The sequence below is a fragment of the Fukomys damarensis genome, unplaced genomic scaffold (assembly GCF_012274545.1).
Source record: "Fukomys damarensis isolate Sample0158 unplaced genomic scaffold, DMR_v1.0_HiC HiC_scaffold_27, whole genome shotgun sequence".
NCBI lineage: Eukaryota > Metazoa > Chordata > Mammalia > Rodentia > Bathyergidae > Fukomys > Fukomys damarensis.
The window spans coordinates 8115722-8124612 of NW_022900939.1; positions in this window are offsets into that span (position 1 = coordinate 8115722).

An 8891-nucleotide genomic window follows, 5' to 3' on the forward strand; every position below is an offset into this window, starting at 1 on the left:
TTTTTTTTTTTTTTTAGTACGGGGGATCGAACTCAGGTCCTTGCACTTGTGAGGCAGGCAGTGGAACCACTGAGCTAAATCCCCGGCACTTGATGTTACTTCTTGAGCAATTGGAGTTCTGTTCAGAAAGTCCTTGCTCATGCCTACCTATTTTATCTCCCAGCAGACTAAAAGTTTCAGTTTCAATATTTAGATCTTTGATTCATTTTTAGTTTAGTAGATGGTGAGAGACATGCGTCTAGATTCAATCTCTTGCATGTGTACATCCAGCTTTCCCAGCACCATTTGCTAAATAGGGTATCTTTCCTCCTACATGGCCCCTTGTCAAAGATCAGATGGTTGAATGCACCTAGGGCTGTCTCCACATCCTCTATTCTGTTCCATTGACCTGCATGTACATTTTGGGCAATACATGCTAGTTTATTTTTATCACTATAACTTCATAATATAACTTGAAGTCCAAGACTATGCTGTCTCTTGCTTTGTTCTTATTGCCCAGGATTGCATTTGCTACTGTAGGTCTCTTCTGGTTTCACGTGAATTTTAGGATTGTTTTCTCTAGCTCTGTGAAGAATGCTGTTGGCATTTTGCTTGGGATTGCATTAAATCTATGTGTCAGTTTTAAAAGTATGGCCATTTTGAAAATACTGATATCCTGTTTTATTTCCCTTTTCAGAGTTCTGTAGTTTCCACTATAGCAGTCTTTCACTTCCTCTGTTAGATTAATTCCTAAGCATTTAATTTTTCTTGAATCTCTTACAAATGGTATTATTTTCCTAATTTCATTCTTAATTGATTCATTACTGATGTACAGAATGCTACTTATTTTTTGTGTTGATTTTGTATCCTTCTACCTTGCTGAATTTATTAGTTATAGGAGTCTTTTGGTGGAACTTTTTGAGTCTTCTATCTAGAGGATCCTATGGTGTAAGAATAAGGATAGTTTGATTTCTTTCTTTTCCTATGTGTGTCTCATTTTTATCTTTCTCTTGCTTGATTATTCTAGCTAAAGTCTCGAGTACTATTTTGGACAGGGGTGGTGATCGTGGACATCCCTGTCTTCACCCTGATTTTAGAGGAAACTTTCCACTCACGTAATATGACATTGGCAGTAGCTTTGCCATCAATAGCTTTTATCAGATTGAGATAAAGTTCTTCAATACCTATTTTCTTTGGGGCTTTTAAAAATCATGAATGGACAGTTAATTTTGTCTTGGGATGGCTTTTTCTGTGTCCAGTGAGATGATTATGTAATTTTCGCCCGTGCTTCCATTTATGTGATGTATTACATTTACTGATTTGCATAAATTGAAACATTCTTGCATCCCTGGGATGAAGCCTACTTGATCATGATGTAGGTCTTTTAAATGATTTGTTGCATTCTATTTGCCAGTATCGTGTTGAGGATCTTTGCATCTGTGTTAGCTTGACCTATACTTCTCTTTTTTACTTGATTCTTTGGTTTTGGAATCAAGGCAGTGCTAGCTTCAAGGAATGAGTTTTGGCAGTACTCCTTCCTTTTCAATTTCACTAAGGATCTGGAGAGTGCTGGGGTTAGATCTTCCGTGAATTTCTTGTAGCATTTAGTGGTAAATCCATTAGCTGCTGAGCTTTTCTTAGTAGATTATTTTATTACTGCCTCAATTTCATTACCTGTTATTGGCTTAGTTAGGGTTTTATATCTTCTTGTTTTCTTCTTCTTCTATGTGTGTGCTTATTTGTATATAACCAATCTATTTACTTATCTGTCTATCTTTCTGTGGTCAGAGACTATTTTTACAATTCAGTATTCAGTGGGATTATGATTGAATTGGAGAGTTGTTAATATAATTAGCAGTGGACAGAGTTCTGGAATTTCATTTTGGGGAAATGGTAAGAACTTTGCTACTTATGTGAAGTATATATAGATCTTCTTAGGTGGACACTGAATTATATTCTACAGGAGTTCAAATGTGTGTAGAAGGGCGCACAGGGCAGTTGGACAGCTTAAAGCTCTGTGAGTTATCAAGGCCTCTGACTCTCAATTCCCAACCCACCGTCATTCCCTGTGACACTAAAACAGTTCTCCCTTGTCATCAGGCCCAACATCAAGCTTCCTTAGTTGAGGGCCCTGAAGGAGGAAGGACCTCTTCTTCATAGTCCTGTGTGCCCTTCTGGACTAGGTTGAATAGTGAGTGCCCCCCCAATTTATGTCTGTTCAGAACCTGTGAATGTGATCAAGTTAGGTTGCATTCACACTGGATTAAGGTGGGTCCTAATCCAGTGAACGCTGTCCTTTTGAGGAGAGGGAGACTCAGTGGCAAAGGAACACAGAGACAAAAGAGGGAGCCACTGGAAGACAGAGACAGAGACTTGAGTTTTGTTGCCATAAACCAAGTAACACCATGGGACCCAGAAGCTGGAAAGAGGGAGGAAGGATTCTGTGCCAGAGTATCTAGAAGAAGCATGTCCCTGCTGACACCTGCTATTGGACTTCTGGCCTCTAGAGAATCAACTTCTGTTGTTACAAGCTACCCCATTTGCTGTAATTTGTTATGGCAGTGACGGGCATTAACACATCCTCTCAGCAGACTCTATAGTGTGCAGTGGCCAGCAGCACTTGGCACCTCCTGGGGGGCTCTGTCTCAGGACCCCAGTGAAATCTCTTGTCCGGCACCCAGCAAACCATGGCCATTTTGCTTCCAGGGAGGTTGGGTCTTAGCTGTGGCCATGGGAGCTGTTCTAGATCTGTTCCTTCTTTAGTGTCCCTCAATCTACATGGCAGCTCCCTGTGCCTACTATGCCTGTGTTCTTAGAGTTCTCCTGTTCCTGTGTCATAAGCTCCTACTACGGATAATAATTCTTTAATTGTTCTTTTTAATCTGTCCAAACTGCAGTGTAGCTTCTGTTTCTTGTTGAGTCCTGACCACTACATGGTGTTGTGATACTGGATTGTGTCTTAGTCACTTTCTTCATCACTGGGACACACAATTTAAGGAAGAGAGGTTTATTTTGGCTCCCAGTTACAGTCCATAGTTGACTGGCTTCAAGGCGGAACAGGCATAGCAGAGGGGTATGGCGGTAGCAAAGCTGCTCACATCATGGCGGCCAGGAAGCCAACAGAGGAGGGAGGAGAAGTCAGGAGCCAGGTCACACCCCCAGTGACTGCCTCTTCCCACTAGGCCCCACCTCACAACAGCACCCTCAGCTGCTAAACGACCCAGCCTCCTTTCAAAATCCCTACCTCTAGGGCCGGGGATTTAGCTCAGTGGTTCCACCACTTGCCAGGCAAACACAAGGACCCGAGTTCAAACCCTGGTACCAAAAAAGGAATTTGGAGTTTAAAATCCCTACCTCTAGGCCCATGAGAATTTGTTGGGACCTTCCAGATCTAAACCACATAGACTGCGAGCAACATCTAGCAAGTGAGCAACTGATTTGCCTCTGATTTGGGTCCTCACTGTCCCTAGCTCCTCACTCTTGTGTTGTCCCTTTGGGTTTCTCAGCATTGAGACAAAGGGGATGTTGCTGCTCATCTTACCTCTACTTTGAAGCCAGCACTCCTCGGGGTCGTGGCTGGAAAACACCTGCATCAGGATCACACGAGCATCTGGTAAAATGCATAGTCCCAGTTCCCATCAGGATTCTGGGGCAGCACACAGCAATCTACATCTTTAACAATGGCTTGCTTCACGTTGTCAGGGCCTGCTGAGTTCTCTGCACCTTTTCCAGATTTCTGCTTTCTGCAAGAGATCACTCTCCACTCAACAGTTACCTTATCCCCTGCATGGCAAAACTGATGCCCGGAGGGCTGGCATCTCTTAAGAATGATCCTGAGTAAGCCACACACTGCAGCCTATTTTCAGTTGCTGATTTCACATCAGAGACCTGCCAGAATCCCATTTCCATCGTGTGTAGCTTGTGAGGCACCTGCTGCTGTACTCCTGAGAAAATCCAACCCAAGGAAAACAGTGGCACATCGTGCTAATGAAGATGCTGCATAGAGAAATTCCCAGCCTGTGTCTCATCGCCAACGACGTAGCAGTTCCCAGCTTGAGGGAGGAAGATGGGAAGGTAACCTGCCAACTTGGTGACATGTTTGCTACGAGGCTTTCATGTCTCTGCCAACTGCAAACATCCTGGAGGGGCTGCAGGATGCTTCTCCAGACTCCAGCAGGAATTCCTCCTGGGCAGTGCCCAGCAGGATTGTAGGTCCTGCAGGAGACTAAATCTCCTTTCAATGAGGCACAGGGTAACTGTAAGGAACAATTACAGAGCAGTATCTTTGGATGTGAAAGCATAGTGAGCAGACACAAATCCAGGGCGCAGATGAGATTCTGGGGAGGTTACAGTGGTCCTTGAAGGCTTTATAGAGAAGCTTTAAAAAGAATTTGCTATATATAGCAAATTATATAGCATTCACATGGCTCAGGATTCTCATTCAGTTACGCTAACATATTCTTATATCTAAATAATAATTAACTTTTTTGTCCCACTGACTTGAGCTCCTAATGTGTTTTGAGTTTATATTTTTTATTCTTTTGAGATAGGTTGCTCAGGTTGGCCTCCAGCTTGAGATCTTCCTCCTTGGCACCCCCAAGCAGCCAGAATTCCAGGCAAGCACCACTGCACCCAGCTGTAGTTAACCTTTTTGGGAGCTCCCCCTGGGCCAGGTGTTGCTCTCTAATTACACGTATGCATCTAACTTTCAGGGCAATCTGACATCACATTGTTACCATAATGGGATAATTAATCCCATTTTACAGAGGAGAAGACTTAACCATAATGCCACACGATGTCCCTGTGTCACTTGTCTGCAAATACATGGCAATTTAGGAGATAGGACTGTTCCTGAAGTGGCATGTGGAGCCATTTCCTGGGACCTCATAGCTTTCAGTGATTTCCAAAGGGAAAAGTTGGTTGCAGGGTAACCCAGGAGACCCTGAATTGTAAATTGCTTTGTTTTCTGTTTTGCTTTTGTTTCTGTTTTATGTTGCTGGGACTTGAACTCAGGGCCTCATCCACTTTAGGCATATGCTCTACCCCTGAGCTACATCCCCTAGCTCATCAATCATTCTTGATAGCTTTATCTAAATGGCTTAGCAGACTCCTCTTCAGAACTGAGTCTTTTAAACTGGAACTGCATTTCAAGTATATGTTTGAACTGTAATGTCCTATCATCTTTGGTTCACATCTTGGCCTCACTACTTCTATGTAAGTCAGACGAGTTACTTAAGCTCTCCAAGCCTTATTTTTCATCATCTGTTAGATTGTGTGAAGATTCATGCACGCATTCACTGGTTTATTCATTAAACCAAGAAACACTGGTACTGACTACAGCCAGCACCGTGTTAAATGCTAGGGAAAAGCAGCAATCAAGACAGACCTGGATCCCATTTTCAGAGGTTATAGTGTGACAGAGGAGGTAGATACTGAAAAACAAACACTACATATACTGCATTTGCTGAGACTCTATTGTGGTGGACCTAACCTAGTGAGGTAGGGTCCCCTGTAGGCTGAGTCCTAGGATGGCTGGGATCTGCTAACATGGGCCACATTTAGCCAGCAGCAGGGGCTGGTTGAGTGCAGTCTAGCCCTCTTGACCCCTTCTTGAACGAGTTCACAGGCATGTTCTAATAGTGGAGGGGAAGAGAGAGAAGGAGGGGGGAAGAGACAGAGAAAGAGAGATGGACAGGGGGAGAGGGATCCTTGCAAACACACAAGAATTCCTGAGGCCCAGGCCCGGAAGTGGTGCAAAATCACTTCCGGTTTATGTATTGGCCTTGGGAAAGTAGCCCAGGTGACAGGAGTGGGGGCAGACTCCATCTTGCAGTTGTCGTGAGGTCACACTGCAAAGTACTTGTGAATTCTTGCGGGGGAGCTGAGTACTGGAATCATTTCTGCAATTCATGTAGCACATCAAGAGAGAAACTGAAAGAAGCTTCCTTTGGGAAAAGAGGGAGTGAGAGTCATGAGATGAAGAGAAAGAAGCCAGATCACACCAGCGCTGAGAGGCATAATGAACATTAGCTGCAAATTTACATATGACACGAAGCACATGACAAACATTAAACACTTGTTCCAGTTCTTCCCCTTATTTTCATCTCACAGAATGCTGCTGCTTTCACATGTTTGTCCAGTACTGTACATTTGTTTTAGGTATGCGTCCAAGGCATGGCTCTATTTGCTTCCAAGTGATTAGGTTGCTTGTCAGCAAATAATCAATAAAAGCTTATTACTAAATAAATAATGAGGTACCTGAAATGATTAAATTAATGACAAGTGGACCATTTCTCTCTGGCCCGTGGGGTAAATTATCCACTTTCTAGAAGCAAAGGGACAATGGAAAGAAGAAAACTAAATTGATATGGCTAAATTACCTTTGCCCTGAGAGAACCGAAAGCTGACTGGCTGATAAACAAGGTACTGACATGAGCTTTTATTCACAGCTTTATTTGTGTAGCGAATGGGAATCACAACCATCTGCTTGTCCAACATCAAAGGTAGCCAACCTCTGCACCAAGGTGGGTGCGCAACAAGAAATACGATGAGCCCAAGTTCTTCCTAGGCACAAATAGCACTCTAGATAAACCGGGCACTTTAAAACATGACCTTATACCTCTCAGATTTCTAGTACTACTAGCTTGTCAGAAACTGCATTGATAAGACATGATTCTGGAAGGATTCTTTGGGGTTTTGCACACTTGTCCTCCCAGGGGCAGGGCAGTGGCTTTGTGGTGATGAGCTTGTCAGCATACTTTAGACAAGAGGACCTGACCTAACATACCCAGTGCTGACGTACTGAGGTACCCAGTGCTTCCAGGATGGGGGTCCTGAGGGTTGTCTGCTGCAAAGCACCTGTCACAGGTGCAAGATAATATGCCACCTTGCTAAACACATGAAAAGCCGGTGCAAAAGTTGTTTCCCCTTAGGTCAAGAGCCATGCGGGAGCACAAGTCCAGACAGGTGAATAAGCTGGGGCATACACTACATTGCCCCCGGGGTTCTGCCTGCTTGGATATCCCTGGAAGTCGGGGGAGGGGCGAGGACAGGACAGGGACAGGGACAGAGCCCATGCAGGGGAGTTATAGCACAGGCTTTCTGTGTACAGCTGGGACACAGGAAGGGCCAGATGCTCAGGGACAGGATGAACCAAAGCAAAAGAAGGGCAGAAAAGGCAAGATAAAACCCAGAGAGGCAAATGGCAAGAAAAAACTTCTCTGCTGACCTTATCTCCAGTTGCAAGGGGAAAGTCTTCCCTGAGAATTCATGGTCGCTAGCCTAATATGATACAGATTTTGGGACTCAACTAAAATTTGCACAATCCTTGCTCCTTATGCCCCAACAACAAAGGAGGGGCACCAATACTACCAGCAAAATCCCAGTCACTGTACAAGTGGAGACGTAATTTAGAGCAGATCAAAATTGGTAGTGGCCCATGTCTGATGTAAACATAAATCCTCCCTGGAAAATTTTACATGATAAAGTCTTGAATAATTTGTGTGTATAGCCTGACTTACAATGAGTGGTTCCATGTACAATTTTTAAAAACTTACAATGGTGCCAAAGCAATATGCACTGAGTACAAACTGTAGTACCAAATTTGGATTTTGCTTTTTTCCAAGGCCAACAATGTAGTATAATACTTTCTTGTGATAGCCAGCTGCAGCTCCCAATCAGCCACGGGGTCATTGCTAGTCTACTGTGTCGCTATGTTCAGGATGGCAAGTGTATTAAACACATTTTGAACTTACAATATTTTTCAATTTATGCTGAGTGTATGAAGACACAACAACTTTGTGAGCCAAGGACCATCTATGATTCTAATGAAAATAAACTCACACACACAAAGCATGAAAAATATAGGGCAATAGAGAGCCATTAGCAAGTCAGCAGAAACAATGGAAATAGACCTACAAAAATCAATGTACTATTGAACTAGTAGATGTAGAACATAAGGATGTTTGATGCATTTATTTAAACAAGTAAAAGAATGAATTAAAAACATGAGTAAGTTCAAAATCATCAAAAATTATAAGGTCTTTTTGAAAAAAGAAGCAAATGTAGTACATAAAAACTTAGTGGAGGTTTTGCTTTTGGGACACGGCATGGATTGATATGGTCTTTAGACAAATGAGTATAAAATTTTGTCCACACACACAAGACAATAGCCATTTTATTCATAATAGTCAAAACTAGAAGCAAGGAGCATGTCCCTCAGCAGGTGACTGGATAAACAGTGGCAGAGCTTTCACAAGAGTATTGTTTGTTGATACAAAGAATGGGATACCAAACCTTGAACAGATGTAACGAAGCTTAAACACATACTATTAAAGAACACAAGTGAAAAAGCCAGTTCAAAAAGGTTACATGGTATCTGGTTCCACCTGTACAAGGTCCTGGAAAACGCAAAACTGGAGAGACAGTAAAAGGCCCAGTGACTGCCAGAAGATTAAGATGGCGGAAGGAGAGATCAATAGGTGGGACACAGGATGTTCAGGGCGGTGAAACTATTGTGTATGACGTCACAGTGGAAAATACCCAACATGCACTTGCTAAAATCCATAACAAGGGTGAATCCTAATGTAACTTATGTACTTTAATTAATATTGGTTTATCAGCTAAAATGCATCATACTTATGTAAGATGTTCAGAAAAGGGAAAACTGTGGGAGGTAAAGGTAAGGAAATACAGGGAACTATTTTCTGCCCATTTTTCCTGTAAACTTAAAACTGCTCTAAAATATAGTCTATTGAATTGAAGTCAATAGGAAATACCTATGGTTTGGGTCAGTGTCCCCCAAAGGGCCACATGTTAAAGGATTGGTCCCCAGCTATGGCACTGTTAGAGGGTGGTAGAACCTTTAAGAGGAGGGACCAGTCACAAGTGTTCTGCTCAGTAGGGACTCGTCT